This window comes from Giraffa tippelskirchi, chromosome 9 (assembly GCF_054371585.1).
Source record: "Giraffa tippelskirchi isolate mGirTip1 chromosome 9, T2T-mGirTip1v1.2.pri, whole genome shotgun sequence".
NCBI classification, from domain to species: domain Eukaryota; kingdom Metazoa; phylum Chordata; class Mammalia; order Artiodactyla; family Giraffidae; genus Giraffa; species Giraffa tippelskirchi.
Genome location: NC_137283.1, coordinates 40,019,297 through 40,034,648, shown reverse-complemented (window position 1 = coordinate 40,034,648; position 15,352 = coordinate 40,019,297). Strand labels below are relative to the sequence as shown.

At 44.8% G+C, this 15,352-nt stretch overlaps 1 protein-coding gene across 42 annotated transcripts in view; it reads right to left on the bottom strand.

The window, feature by feature from the left end:
* FHIT (fragile histidine triad diadenosine triphosphatase) overlaps window positions 1-15,352 on the bottom strand; it is a 1,651,033-nt gene that overhangs the window by 39,469 nt on the left and 1,596,212 nt on the right. The window lies entirely within an intron of this gene.

The window sequence follows — 15,352 nt, the reverse complement described above, 5'->3', positions numbered from 1 at the left end:
AGCGACGGGGCTGCAAGGGAGCATGGGGGTTGCTACAGGGGGTCACCATGTTTGAGAATCATCAGCTTAGACAGACTGAGGAAAGACTCTCTAGATTCTGGAAATACTCCTTTGTTTAACACTGTTGCAAACATGGGTGATAAAGCAGTCCAAAAGAAAGCCAAAGTCGCAGACAGAAATCAGCCTCTGAGCTGGGGTCGGGATCCACCCGGAGGGCCTCCTCCTGGGGGAGTTGCCTCCCGGAGAACTCGGTTTGCAGTAAAGAATCACCAAGGCCTCGCCCCAGGCTCCCTGCTGTGTGTGCTTTCCTGGTTTTTCTGTGGGTAGGAAATTAGAGAAGGCAACGGCAACCCACTCCAGTATTCTTGCCTGGAGAATCCCATGGACAGAGGAGCTGCTGGCGGGCTACAGTCCGTGGGGTTGCAAAGAGTCAGACACAACTGAGTGACTGAGTGCAAGAACGCAGGAAATTAGTAAAGTCACAGGGACTAGAGACTCCTACCAGTTTGATTGCCTCGGCCTTCTGTTTCTAGAAGCATGCTCACCAAGAAATGAAAAGCCCTCTATATGGGAGGTTTGTGATGAAGCAAACGGCAGAGACGGAAGCACTTATTCAAAAAGCAATTTCCTCAGCCGGTCATGTTCTGTCAGCCTCCCCACCACCCCGCCCTGTGTTGAGGATATTGGTGTTTGAGCAGCAGTGTTCTCCCTTATTCCTAGAGTGATGTCAACCCGAGGTGCTCAGGATGAGGAAAGGGAAAAAGCAAAGGGTTAGTTTCTGGTTTTGTTTGAATCTCCTGAGCACTTCATTCTCTATTTGCTCCTGCTACAGTATGGCTTCTTTTTCCAAAGGCACCTTACAGAACCTTTATCAGCGAGGTCCAGGCAAGACAACCATCCCCGAGGAGGGTGCTGAGCCAGGACACAACACACAGGTTAAGCCAACACACAACTGAAACCACACCGCCATATACACAGCTTCAGAATCCTGCTTAACACAGTGTATCCGGTGGCAGTAACTGGGACCTCAAAATAAAACCCATTTGGAGAAGGTGAACTAGGTGAAGGGATTGTGGATCTTTCAAACACTGGAGGTTCATTTGTCTGTAGAACTCATTCAAGTATTCACCAAATAGTACTGTCTTCTACTTGCTGGCACAGTACCTGGAGCTGGCACTGGTGAGAGGGCTGGGCAAAGCTGTGAGCATTCAGGAGGTTTACATTCCAGGAGAGTAGGCAGGCAAATAGCAAGGAATCAAAGCTGTTAGAACCAGGAGTGATGGGATGGTCAAGGAAGACTGCCTGGAGGAGGTGACAGGGAGGCTGAGAGTGATCAGCAAGTGCAGATCCCCAGGGAAGGCCAGAGGTATCTGCATGGTCTCTGAACTGGCTGAAGGCCAGTGACTGAAGCCGCGTAAGGAAGCGCCCAAAGAGAGGGTAACAGAGGCAGGCACTTGTCCCTCCCTGTGGGACCAGCTGTACAAGTGCTGGGAGAGAAGAGGGACTGGATGACTCACTGGTCCCCTTACCCTTGTTCAGCACCTACTTCTTCTAGCCTCAGGAGAGTAGTTATTGGGTGAAGGCGCAGAAAGTTCAGATGCGCCGAGGTGAAGGGAGGGGTGGCCAGCCTCTCCTCTGAGCCTGAGCAGTGCCGCTTCCTGCCTTGAGGTCTGCTCACAGGCTCTCCCTATCATCTTAGCATCAGGTCTTGCTAACTGGAAACCTTCCATGGAAAAGCAGGTGAGATGGAAGTTATTTGCATAAGTGGTGACTAGCAGGGAACAGCGAGGATGCAGGCTGACCTCGGAAACGCCTCTCTAAATGCCCAGCCTGTCTGGCAGAGCTGAAAGAACTCCCCTAGTTCCAGCGGCCAGGTGCCCGGCACCGAGACTACACATTAGCAGGTGAGAAGTGACTAATGGAAAATCTATATTTCGGGGATGCTCACCACTCCCCTAGATTGCTCATGCTTCTTTCTCTTTATAAGATGATCGTTCTGCCACTATACCCTCTGAAGCTGCTCTGCACCCCTTGGAAGTCACCTACCCTCTGTGACTGAGGAACCCACTCCTCTCTGATGGAGTGGTTCTAGCGCCCTTCAAAGAACCTGGTCAGTGTGTGTTGCACAAATGAGGAGCCAGCCTCTCCCAAACGCCTCTCTCTATTTCATTTAAAAACCTTCTTTAATGAAGACATAAAGCCTTGGATGCGGCTGAAATGCTAAGCTTAACAGGCATGACAACAGATCTTTGTCACAGAGGATTTCAAATGCCTTAAAAAAAGATGCTTAAAATGAAAGAAATTGAGATGGGGCTCACTTGTTCATTTTCTACACTCTATAAGTGGCCATAACTCAGAAATCAGCACAGACAACAGAGATATGAGGCAACTGCACACACACACACAGCTTTGCCAGAGTGAAAAATTAAAACTCAATGCCAGGCTTGGGACTACTTTCAAGCATCAGACCAGACTAAAAAAGAGATATCTTCACCTTTTTCAGGTTCTTCTTGTGCAACTCGCAATTATTTATTACTGAGATAATCAACAGGCACTATACACATGCACAATATAGACAAAAATCCTGGGCTTGGCACACACACACACATACGACCTGATTTTAAAATATTAGTATCTTTGATGTTCCCATTAAAGCTGAAAATATTATTTTGGGAGTTATAACTTTATGTATTAAAAAAATACATAAAAATCTTTCAAGAGTCCTAATCTTTTAATTAATCTCACCTCAGTACTGCTCAAGGGTTTATAATAGGAATTTATTTGGTTGGTTTTAAACGATAAAAGATCAAAATGCTTTAAAATAGCATCTTATAATTTCAGGTATCTATTTAAAGGTCCAGAAACAAATATTTGAAAATTTTGATGCTAGATGCTAGAATCAGGGTTTGAAACACATTTTAAAGCTCTCCAGTCTGAACGCCCACGTGACACCTGTACCCCTTCAGCTACATTGCGTCCCAGGGGTGGGCATGCCCTGGGCTGAATGTTCCAGGGATGGACAGCTTTCTGCTCCTCTGAGAGTCTGACCCCAGTTGACAAGATGTGCTAGGAGACCATTCTTTCTCAGCCTGAGTCGAAATCTCCCTCCCTGCAACTTGTACTCGTGAGTCCTAACTTCAGCTCTTAGAATCACACCACACAAGATCAAGTTACCGTAAAGATATTACTTCTGAGTACTGACAACTTTGAGCTATACCTAAATCTGGCAATATGGTGGGTGAGAGAGGATATAAACCTTCAGGAGGGCTCCAGCATTACCAGTGAGAGAACAGATCAGAGCAACATCTTTGGAAAACCGTTTGCCATTGTCTCCAAAAATTGACATCCATGGTTCCCTAAAACCTGGCAATACTATATACCCAGGTATGTACTTGAGAGAAATTCTTGCCCACATACATAAGAATCTTCCAAATAGCTCCAATTAAAACAGTGAAAGCCTGGACATGACCACTGCTATTCAGAAAGTATGTGAATAAAATGCGATATATTCATATGATGGAATATTGCTTAGTGATCAAAATAACTGCTTGATAGAGACAACTAGCCCATAGGGACTAAGCTTAATAACATACTATTAAGGAGCAAAGATAATTCCCAAAAGATAAGATGCAGTTATGATACTTTTTTATAAACTTAAAAGTATGTATATTTAGTTGTTCTTTAGGAATGCATAGAGATGCCTAAAACGGAGTAACAAGAAGTGAAGGGGTGGGGACCATAGGATTCAGGGTGATGGACAGATTAGTGCAGGAGAGCGAGTATGGGGTATAGATCTACCACATGGTTAGACGAAGGATGTGGTAGATATTTACAATGGAATGTTATTCAGTCATAAAAAAAAAAGAACAAAATAATGCCATTTGCAGCAGTGTGGATGGACCTAGAGATTGTCTTTTCTTCATTTAGTACAGCAAAGACAAATAAGATGTCACTTATATGTGGAATCTAAAAAAATGGTACAAATTGACTTATTTACAAAATAAAAATAGAGTAACAGATGTAGAAAACAAACTTATGGTTACCAGGAGGTAATGGGAGAGGGGAGGGATAAATTGGGAAATTGGAATTGATGTACACACACTAGTATATATAAAATAGATAACTAATAAGAGCCTAGTGTATAGCATAGGGACTCTTATTCAATGTTCTATAATGACCTATATGGGAACAGAATCTAAAAAAGAGTGGATATATGTGTGATTCACTTTGCTATACACCTGAAACTCACATAACATTGTAAATCAAGAATACCCCAGTTGAAGAAAAATAACGTATGCCTCAAATACTGTGCATTTTACTGCATCACAGGCCAGAAGCAACCAAAATGTCCACAGGTGGATGGATAAAGAAGATACGGTACACAGATACACAATGGAACATGACTCAGCTATAAAAAAGAATGAAATAATGCCTTTGTCAGCAACATGCATAGACATGGCGACGATCATCGTGATCGAAGGAAGTCAGAGAGAAAAGGACAAACAGCCTAGGCTATCACTTAGGGGTCGAATAGAAAAATCGGTATCAATGAACTCATCTACAAAACAGAAACAGACTCACAGACTTAGAAAGGTAACTTCTGGTCACCAAAGGGGAATGGTGGGGTGGAGGGAGGGATAAGTTAGGAGGTCAGGTTTACCATATTCACAGTAACACAGGTACAAGAGAGAATCCACAAGGACCCACGGGACAGCACAGGGCACTCTACTCGGCAGTCTGTAATAACCTACGTGGGGAAAGGGTCTGATGTGTGTCTGTATCACTGAACCAGGCTGCTGAACACCCGAAACACTCCCCTTGGTAAATCAACTCTAGTCAAGTATAAGGTAAAAATTATTAAATTTAAAAATAAAAGAAAGGCCAACAATATTCCCCTCAGACCTGGGTGACCTGGGCTGCCTGCACATCGCTGGAGCTGAGCAGCCCTGGGTGCTAATGTGGGCCTGAGGGAGCTGGGGAGGATGTGCCAGAAAAGGAGCCCCCACCCCGGACCCGGAGTGATTGGTCCCCTGCAGATGGGACCCCAATCTCTGAATCCAGGCAGGCCCTCCTAGAGCTCCCCCAAGCCTAGGGCACCCAGACAACAGTGGGCCTGCTGGGCAGGAAGAGCTTTGACACGGCACCTGGTCTCCAAGTCTCCTGGGGGCAGGGTTCCCACCGGCAGTCTCCTCCCAAAGAGTCGCCCCACCCAAGTACCGCAGCCCCCTCAGCAGGGCAGTTTGGGGAGGACTTGGGATTTCTCTGGGGTGCAGGGGAAGGGCAAGAAAGCGTTAGATACAAGCCCTGGCACATTCCTCTCTCTTCTACAACCCTGCAAGAGGACTTTCTCTGGGGCTCCAGTGCCTAAGGAACCCAAGTGGGGTATGAAAAGGGCTACCGCCTTGTGGACATTTCCTGTAACGACAACTTGAAAACGAGTGAAAGTCAAAGTGTTAGTAGCTCAGTGTGTCTGACTCTTTGCGATCCCATGGACCATGGGCCGTAGCCCGCTAGGCTCCTCTGTCCATGAAATTCTCTAGGCAAGAATACTGGAGTGGGTTGTCATGCCCTTCTCCAGGGGATCTTCCAGACCCAGGGATTGAACCCCGGTCTCCTACATTGCTGGCAGATTCTCTACTGATGAGCCACCAGGGAAGCCCCCGGTAATCAAAAAGCAATTCAAAAACAGGACTGACCTTCAAGAAGCCAATCTCAAGAGGTCAATTTAACTCACACTGTTCTTTTTTTTTCCTTTTTGTTTTTGAAGACACATGAAAAGATGTTCCACATCACTAAATATTAGAGAACCGCAAATCAAAACTACAAAGAGGTATCAACAAACACCGGTCAGAATGGCCATCCTCAAAAAGACTACAGACAGTAAGACTGGAAGAGGGTGTGGAGAAAAGGGAACCCTTCTACTCTGTCTTTGGGAATGTAAATTGGTAACAGCTACGATGGAGAGCACTAGGGAGGTTTGCTAAAATTTTAAAACCGAGCTACTACAGGATCTGGCATTCTCACTCCTGGGCCTCTACCTGGAGAGAAACTGTGCTTCTAAAAGGCACAGGCACCCCAATGTTCACTGCAGCACTGTTTACATTAGCCAAGGCTCGGAAGCAACCAAACTGTCCATCAGCAGACGAATAAAGACAATGTGGTGTTATGTATATATATACATATACAGACACACACACACACACACGCTGCCTATTCTTTATCCTGTGGTATATATACCACATCTTCTTTATCCATTTGCCAGCATAGTGAGGCCTGGTGGGTTACAGTCCATGTTGTTGCAGAGTCTGACACAACTGAGAAACTGAACAATAACAACTATATCTATAGCTATACACACACACATACATATATATGGAATGTGACTCGGCCATAAAACACAATGAACTAATGCCTTTGTCAGCAACATTGATGGCCCTGGAGATGATCGTACTAAGTGAAGGAAGTCAGACAGAGGACAAAGAGCCTAGGATATCACTTATGGGTCGAATAGAAAAATCAGTACAAATGAACTCAGAAACAGACTCACAGACTTAGAAAGGTAACTTCTGGTCACCAAAGGGGAAAGGTATGGCGGAGGGAGGGATAAGTTAGGAGGCTGGGGTTAACATATACACAGAAATATATGTAAAATAGATAATCCACAAGGACCTACTGCGTAACACAGGGAACTCTACTCAACACTCTGTGATACCCTAGATGAGAAAAGAGTGCAAAGATACAATGATACGGATACATACATGTGTCTGTGTAACTGAATTGGGTTGCTCAACACCCAAAACAAACACCACTCGTAAATCAACTCTACTCCAACATACATAAAAATTTAAGAGAAAACAACAGAAAAGAAATGCCAAGAGTGTTTCTCTCGGGCCTGGGTAGCCTGGGCTGGTGTCACATCCCCGGAGCCTGAGCAGCCTTGGGTCTCAAGGTTGGACTGGAGTGGGGCAGAGCTGAGGAAGCTGGGGAGGATGTGCCAGCAAAGGAGTCCCCGTTGGACCTGCAGTGATTGGTCCCTGTGAATGGAACCCCAATCTCCAGACCCAGGCGGGCCCCCCTATGGCTCAAGCACGCCGAGTGCACTCAACGATCTGTAGACCCTCTGGGCGGCACGCGCTTTGAAAAGTGCCCCCACCTAAGGTGTAGAACACCCTCAGCATCACTGTTTCAGCAGGACTTGGGATCGGTCCGGCAGTGCAGGGGAAGGGGAAAAAAGTAATGACACCGGAGCCCTAGCATTTCCCACTCTATAATCTCCAAGACGGGGGCGTGAGTTGCTCTAAGGCTCCTGTTGCCATAGGAAACCTCGTGGGGCATGAGGAAGTGCTGCCGCCTGGTGGACATTTCCAGTAAAACAACTTGAAAAACGGCGCGCAAGGGATTAGACCTGATAGAGTGCCTGAAGAACTACTGAAAGAGGTTTGTAACATTGTACAGGAGACGGTGACAAAAACCATATCCAAGAAAAAGAAATGCAAGAAGGCAAAATGGTTGTCTGAGTGGGCCTTACAAATAGTTGAGAAAAGAGAAGCGGAAGGGAAAGATACACCAAACTGAATGTAGAGTTCCAGAGAATAGCAAGGAAAGATAAGAAAGTGTTCTTAAGTGAACAATGCAAAGAAATAGAAGAAAATAATAGAATGGAAAAGACTAGAGATAGCTTTAAGAAAACTGAAGATACCAAGGGAATATTTCATGCAAAGATGGATACCATAAAGGGCAGAAATGGCAAGAACCTAACAGAAGCAGAAGAGATTAAGAAGCGGCAAGAATATATAGGAGAACTGTATAAAAAAGGACTTAATGACCCAGATAACCACGATGGTGTGATCACTCACCTAGAGCCAGACATCATGGAGTCCGAAGTCAAGTGGGCCTTAGGAAGCATCACTATGAACAAACCTAATGGGGATGATGGAATTCCAGCTGAGTTATCTCAGATCCTAAAAGATGATGCTGTGAAAGTGCTTCACTCAACATGCCAGGAAATTTGGAAAACTCAGCAGTGGCCAAAGGACTGAAAAGGTCAGTTTTCATTTCAGTCCCAAAGAAAGGCAATGCCAAAGAATGCTCAAACTACCATCCAGTTGCACTCACTTCACAAGCTAGCAAGGTAATGCTCAAAATCCTTCAAGCAAGGTAATGCTCAAAATCCTTCAACAGTACATGAACTGAGAACTTCCAGATGTTCAAGCTGGATTTAGGAAAGGCAGAGGAGCCAGAGATTAAAATTGTCAACAGCCATTGGATCATAGAAAAAGCAAGAGAACTCCAGAAAAACATCTACTTCTGCTTCATTGACTATGCTAAAGCCTTAGACTGTGTGGATCACAACAAACTGGGGAAAATTCTTAAACAGATCAGAATACCAGACCACCTTGTCTTCTGAGAAACCTGTATGCAGGTCAGGAAGAAAGAGTTAGAACTGGACATGGAACAATGGACTGGTTCCAAACTAGGAAAGGAGTACCTCAAGGCTGTATATTGTCACCCTGCTTATTTAACTTAAATGCAGAGTACATCACTGGAAATGCCAGGCTGGATGAAGCTCAAGCTGGAATCAATAACCTCAGATATGCTGATGACACAACCCTTATGGCAGAAAGTAAAGAGGAAATAAATAGCCTCTTGATGAAGGTGAAAGAGGAGAGTGAAAAAGCTGCCTTAAAACTCAACATTCAAAAAACTAAGATCATGGCATCTGGTCCCATTACTTCATGGGAAATAGAAGTGGAAACAGTGGTAGATTTTATTTTCTTGGGCTCCAAAATCAACTACTGATGGTGACTGCAGCCATGAAATTAAAAGATGCTTGCTACTTGGAAGAAAAGTTATGACAAAACTAGACAACCTATTAAAAAGTAGAGACATCACTTTGCTGACAAAGGTTCATGTAGTGAAAGCTATGGTTTTTCCAGTAGTCATGTATTGATATGACAGCTGGACCATAAAGAAGGCTGAGCACCCAAGAATTGATGTTTGTGAATATAGCGCTGGAGAAGACTTCTAAGAGTCCCTTGGACAGCAAGGAGATAAAAGCAGTCAATCCTAAAGGAAATCAACCATGAATATTCATTGGAAGGACTGATGCTGAAACTAAAGCTCCGATACTTTGGCCACCAGATAAGAAGAGCCGACTCACTGGAAAAGACCCAGATGTTGGGAAAGATTGAGGGCAGGAGGAGAAGGGGACGACAGAAGATGAGATGGTTGGATGGCATCACAGACTCAATGGGCAAGAGTCTGAGCAAACTCTGAGAGACAGTGAAGGACAGGGAAGCCTGGTGTGCTGCAGTCCATGGGGTCACAAAGAGTAGGACACGACTGAGCGACTGAACAGCAATAGCAGAGGTCACTTCACATTCACAAAGTGTGCCAGACGGTAAAGAACACCGGACCCCAAGCAATGTCCTGCCACAGGTAATTGAAATACAATTCAGAACATGGGAGACCTTCAAGAAGCCAATCTCAAGAAGTCACTTTAACTCACACTGTTTTTGCTTTTTTTTTTTTTTTTTGAGCCACCTGAAAAACGATGCTCGACATCACTTATTATAGGAGAACTGAAAATGGCAACTGCAACGAGGTAGGACCTCACACCAGTCAGAATGCCCATCCCCCAAAAGACCACAGGAGTAGTTTTGGGGGAACCAACACCTGGAAGTGTATGGTTGAGTCTCTGCTCTGCACCTGAAACTCTCAACATTGTTAATTGGTTACAGTCAGGTATCAAGTAGAGAGTCAAAACGAACGAAAAGAAGACTACAGAGAGTAAGTGGGGGAGACGGCACGGAGAAAAGAGAGATCTCCTGTGCTTTGGGGGGGAGTGTGAATGGGTCACAGTCATGACAGACAATAGTATGGAGGTTCCTTAAATAACTAAAACTAGAGTGGCCACATGATCCCGCCTTCTCACTCCTGGATCTGTATGGGTCGGGGTGGGAACATTACGATGCAAATCCACATGGACCCCAACATTCCCTGCAGCACTAATTACATTAGCAAAAAAAAAAAAGGGAGCACTCTAAGTGTCCACAGAGGACAGATGGATCAAGAAGCTGTGGTGTGTCTACACAACGGAATATGACGCCACCATAAAACAGAATGAACTGATGCCTTTGTCAGAAACATTGATGGACCTGGGGATGTTCGTACTAAGTGAAGGAAGTCAGAGGAGGACAAGAAACCTAGGGTATCACTTAAGGGGTCAAATAGAAAAGTTGGTACAAATGAACTCATCTATAAAACAGAAACAGACTCACAGACTAAGAAAAGAAATTTCTGGTTACCAAAGGTTCAAGGTGGGGTGGAAGGAGACAGAAACCAGGAGGTTGGGATTAATATATAACTGTAATATATGTAAACTAGATAATCCATAAGGACCTACTCTATAGCACAGGAAACTGTACTCAGTACTCTGGAATGGCCTATATGGGAAAAGAATCTAAAGAAGAGTAGATATATGTATAACTGATCCACTTTGCTGTATAGCAGAAACTAACACAACAGTGTAAATCAACTACAATAAAATGTTTTTAAAACAAGAAAGAAGAAAGTCGGAGCTTTTGTTTGGGGTGATGGGTGTGAAGATACTTATCAGTCTTCAAGCACAACTACTTAAGTAACTATAGGGAAGCAGGTCATGAATGAAAGCAAACAAAGAGGGCCATCCTTGGCCAACACTGAGAATTACAACTCTGACAGCAATTCCCCTCACCATGGAAATCCAGCTTCCACTCTGAGAGCCTCTGTAAGAATTACGACATGGTAGCATTTGCCATGTAAAAGCACTGAAGTTATTAATTGGATTCCAGATGTCTGAAATTGATGTATCCCTTCACCGAGTGCCCCCCGCAGGATCTATTTTGGGTGTAACACTTCACACACGATGCTGTTCTTAATTAACACTGCTCTGCCTTAAGAGCTTTATGTCTGCTAGAGTCATCCAAACACTCTCCTCACCATAAATTTGCTCTGATGTCCTATTTCTGAAGCAAAAGTAATACTTGCCTGGATTTTAATAAACATGTCTGCAGTAGTAATATAAACTGCACATGCTTCCTACATTTCATAATATCTCTTAGTTCCTTTCTCTATGCTGATTGCCACGCCTCGACCGTATTTTAAAAGGTCTGTAGCCGCTCTGTCTCCATTTCTGCTGCCCATCACCGGGGGCAACACACCGTATGCTGATGGCTGTTTAGGTAGGAAGCACAGACATGATGTTGGAAAAGCCATTAAAATATCGATAGCTGTTTTGTTCCTCTCCCTCTTTACTTTTTGATTTTGACTCCAAATCACTGACGCTAGGCTGAAGCAGAGTAACCAAGTTATCAATCCAGATCTGCGAGTGTTCCTAACTGGTTCTCAGACACCAAAATTAAACATTTTTTTTTTAAACGAAGCAAACTGTTTTTATACCCAGGAGGCAAAACAATGTGCTGATGGACTAGTTCTTTCACTCCTAAAATAGTTACCTTAGCCTTGGGTGGAGAGGCAACTCATCCACCTATAAAAGGAGTCAAATTCGGAACTTGATTCTTCCGCCAAAACGCAGCTGAATCACGAGGAACAGACACTGCTCTGTGGCAGAGGAACCCCGACCCTTGGCTTGGGGCAGAGAGGCTCCTGGTCCAGTACCAGGGACCCTTCTGTTCTGGGGACGTGGAAACATCAAACGATGGGAGCCCGGAGTAAAGACGGCGTAACTGGGTTGTTTCCTGCTAGTTTTGTTACCATTGATGGGACGCAGTTGCGTGCTTGCCGAGTGTACAGACAGGATATCTCGTTAAACCTCTAGAGCACCAACTACACGTGCTGCCAACCCCCCTTTTCAGATGAGGGGACTGGGGCTCAGAGACACGCTCCTGCAGCCCACAGGTGGTGGGACCGGGGCCGCTCCTTCAGCCATTCTCTGTCTCATAAAACGGTGCTGAGCATCTGCTGAGCAGTGGGGCTAGGCTAAGGTGTTGCCGTCAAAGTACTTTCACCTGTGGAACCTCCTTGGATGCGCTTTGGGGTAGGGAGAGGCACAGTGCTATTATTTCCATTTTACAGAGAAGAAAACAAAGGCCCAGAGAGATGAAATGAATTGCTGGGTCTTCTGAAGTCTAGGAACTGAAAGCCAATGTGTTTCTCTACTGAAAATGACCCTCAATTAAAAAATAACAGGGTGGCCTGCGTATAATTTCTGCACTGCAACACCACAACTGAAGTGTGTATTGGGGTGTCTCTGATGAGGAAACAGAAAGTAAACTCTAGGCCACGGGCCGGGGCTGTTTCAGCTCAGTCTTGAAACCCTCGCCATCTGTGCTCTGGCCCTGAGATACTGGTCCTTGGCACAGCTCTCTTGGCACGGTAGGCCCCCCATTTACCATTTCACCCTCCTCTCTCAACCCTTTGCACTCTTTCCACCCTATCTGAGTAGCAGTGGTTCTTTAAACAATCTGTCTCCTCTTTTACCACCAGCCGTTTGCATGTACTACGCTCTTGCATAGAATACATTTCCCCTCTTCCACCAAGGCTAGAATAGGTGACTCCTCAGTATGGTTCTGTTTGAAGATACTTATTCAAAGTATCTTCCCCACTAAAATTAAAGGCAAAACCATGCCCATGAGCAACGTTAATTCTTCCCTTAATCTTCAAAGCATTACTGCCACGTGGATCAGTCTAACATCTTAGCCAATGATCTTACCAAACCAGGGCTAGACACATGTAGTTCACTAAACACTTCTTGCCCAAATGAACCAACTGTAACAGATATTTGGAAGGGTGACACAGCTATGACCATCCTCGGTCCTCAGAGAAAGGTTTGGTTCTGTTCTCTTAAGCCAAATGTTATAAGAGTAATGCAGGAACAGAGATGCACCCTGTAAAAGAGAGCTGAGAACAAGATTTCTTTGCAGCCCTCACCAATCTGAAATGTGTCTTTCTTTGCCTGATGGCATTGCTATGGTATATAAACTTAGGAAGAATCTGAGTAGAGAGCCAAACATTGGGTGTCCCTAGTCTTTGCCCACAGACTCTCAATGGCATCTCCCCTCTTTCAAGAACCACTGGAGAGAAAACGACACAGCAAGTAGAAGGGCAAATGAAAGCTATGTGTGTGCCCACTTAGAAGCTAGCACCCCACCCTTACTTGTGATCCACAAGTCACAGTCATTTCATGTTTTCAGAGTCTGGAAAAATACCAAGGCAGCTGACTTCAGCTGTCTCATGGCTAATCATACTTTGAAGGAGAAGCTTGAGAGAAAATAAATAATAGGCCGGCACCCCGGCTCTGGCGGGGAGTGTGCTTGGGGGTGGGCATGGACATTCAAGGGCCAACCGTCCTGCTGAGCTGACCCTGTCCTGACAGCCTCTCATCTTGTATTGGGTCAAGTGGCATTAGCAGGCCACCCTGCAAAGACCTGGCATGATGCCCACCTGTTTCCACAACGTTCCTTCTCCTCGTGGGCACTCTCCTAGGTGGATTCCTATTTGTACACGTGCACAGGCTATGTCCAAAGGAGTTTCCTTTGCCTTTGCTCACAGCATATTGCATTTTTAATCAGTATATATAATTACTTACAACAAGCTGCCAGGCCAGATTTTCTGAGCATTAGTCTAATTAACTTAAGCTTGATAATTATGTTTCGGATACCATAGCAGTACACACAGAATTTACAGATGACACCACCAGTTTATTTGATTTCAGTAACATGTCTTCTCAGGCACTGGGTTAGTTTTGATTTTTTTTTTAAATGGCCATCTGATAATTACTCAGGTTTCAAAGTTTGCCCTCAAAAAAACCATTCTGCAATTTAAGATAACTTCTCAAATAATTAACACAGACTGCACTGAAATTATAATTTCTGTGCATTTTTACACACACACTTTTTAAAACTAATATCAGCGCAAGCTGATGAAATATTAAAACACAACGAATCCTGATGGTCAGATGACAGAACCTTCCATGTTTGGACTGGTCTGTGTTTTGCCTTTTCCATTTATACTTGCTTTTGGGTTGATGAAAAGTAAGAGGGGGAAAAAAAAAGAAACAAAACCTTCAAGACTTACTCAGATGGTAAAGAATCTGCCCCCAATGCAGGACACCTGGGTTTGATCCCTGGGTTGGGAAGATTCCCTGGAGAAGAGAATGGCAACCCACACTGGTATTTTTGCCTGGAGAATCCCATGGACAGAGGAGTCTGGTGGGCTACAGTCCATGGGGTCATGAAGAGTTGGACATGACTGAGCAACTTTCACTTTTCTCACTTTTTTGGGTTGATTAAAAATAGGAGGAAGGAAAAAAAAAAAGAAAATCTGCAAGACTAGCAGGCAAGAAAGATAGCTTCTGGTTGAATTATGGAATGATAAATTCTTAGGCTCAAAAATCACTGTGGACAGTGACTACAACCACAAAATTAAAAGACACTTATTCCTTGGAAGAAAAGCTATGACAAACCTAGACAGCATACTAAAAAGCAGAGACATTACTTTGCCGACAAAGGACTATATAGTTAAAGCTATGCTTTTTCCAGTAGTCATGTAGTGATATGAGAGTTGGACCATAAAGAAGGTTGCACTGAATTGATGCTTTTGAACTGTGGTATTGGAGGAGACTCTTGAGAGTCTCATGGACAGCAAAGAGATCAAGCCAGTTAATCCTAAAGGAAATCAACCCTGAATATTCATTGGAAAGACTGATGCTGAAGCTGAAGCTCCAATACTTTGGCCACCTGATGCGAAGAGCAGACTCATGGGAGAAGACCCTGATGCTAGGAAAGGTTGAAGGCCAGAGGAGAAGTGTGCGGCAGAGGATGAGATGGTGGGATGGCGTCACTGACCCAATGGACATGAGTTTGAATAAGCTCCAGGAGACAGTGAAGGACAGGGAAGCCTGGCGTGCTGCAGTCCACGGGGTTGCAGAGAGTCAGATATGACTGAGAGACTGAACAACAACAGCAACTGTGCCACCAAAATGAACACATCTGAAGACTCCTCAGTCCGTGTCTCCTCTGCCTGTGATGGCGGCACACACACTGTCCTTTCTTTCCCACATTCCTTGTCCATCTTGTGTCTGAGGTCTCCCCACTGCAAAGTTTTCAGGGCATCCACAGCCCCGACGTATCTTGGATGGAATTTTAAGTGAAAGGCCACTCTTGGCTCCCAGGCAGTCAAATGGTGCAGGCTGTGGACAGGGCCATGACAAAAAGTGCCACACCCGCCTTCACAGAGGTCATGACCCTGAAAATAATGCACCCCCACAGAAAGTGTGGAAGGTGCTGTGAGGAGGACAGTGTGGGCAACTGTGGGGCACAGAATCCCAGAATCGGGGATAGTAACTGAGCCT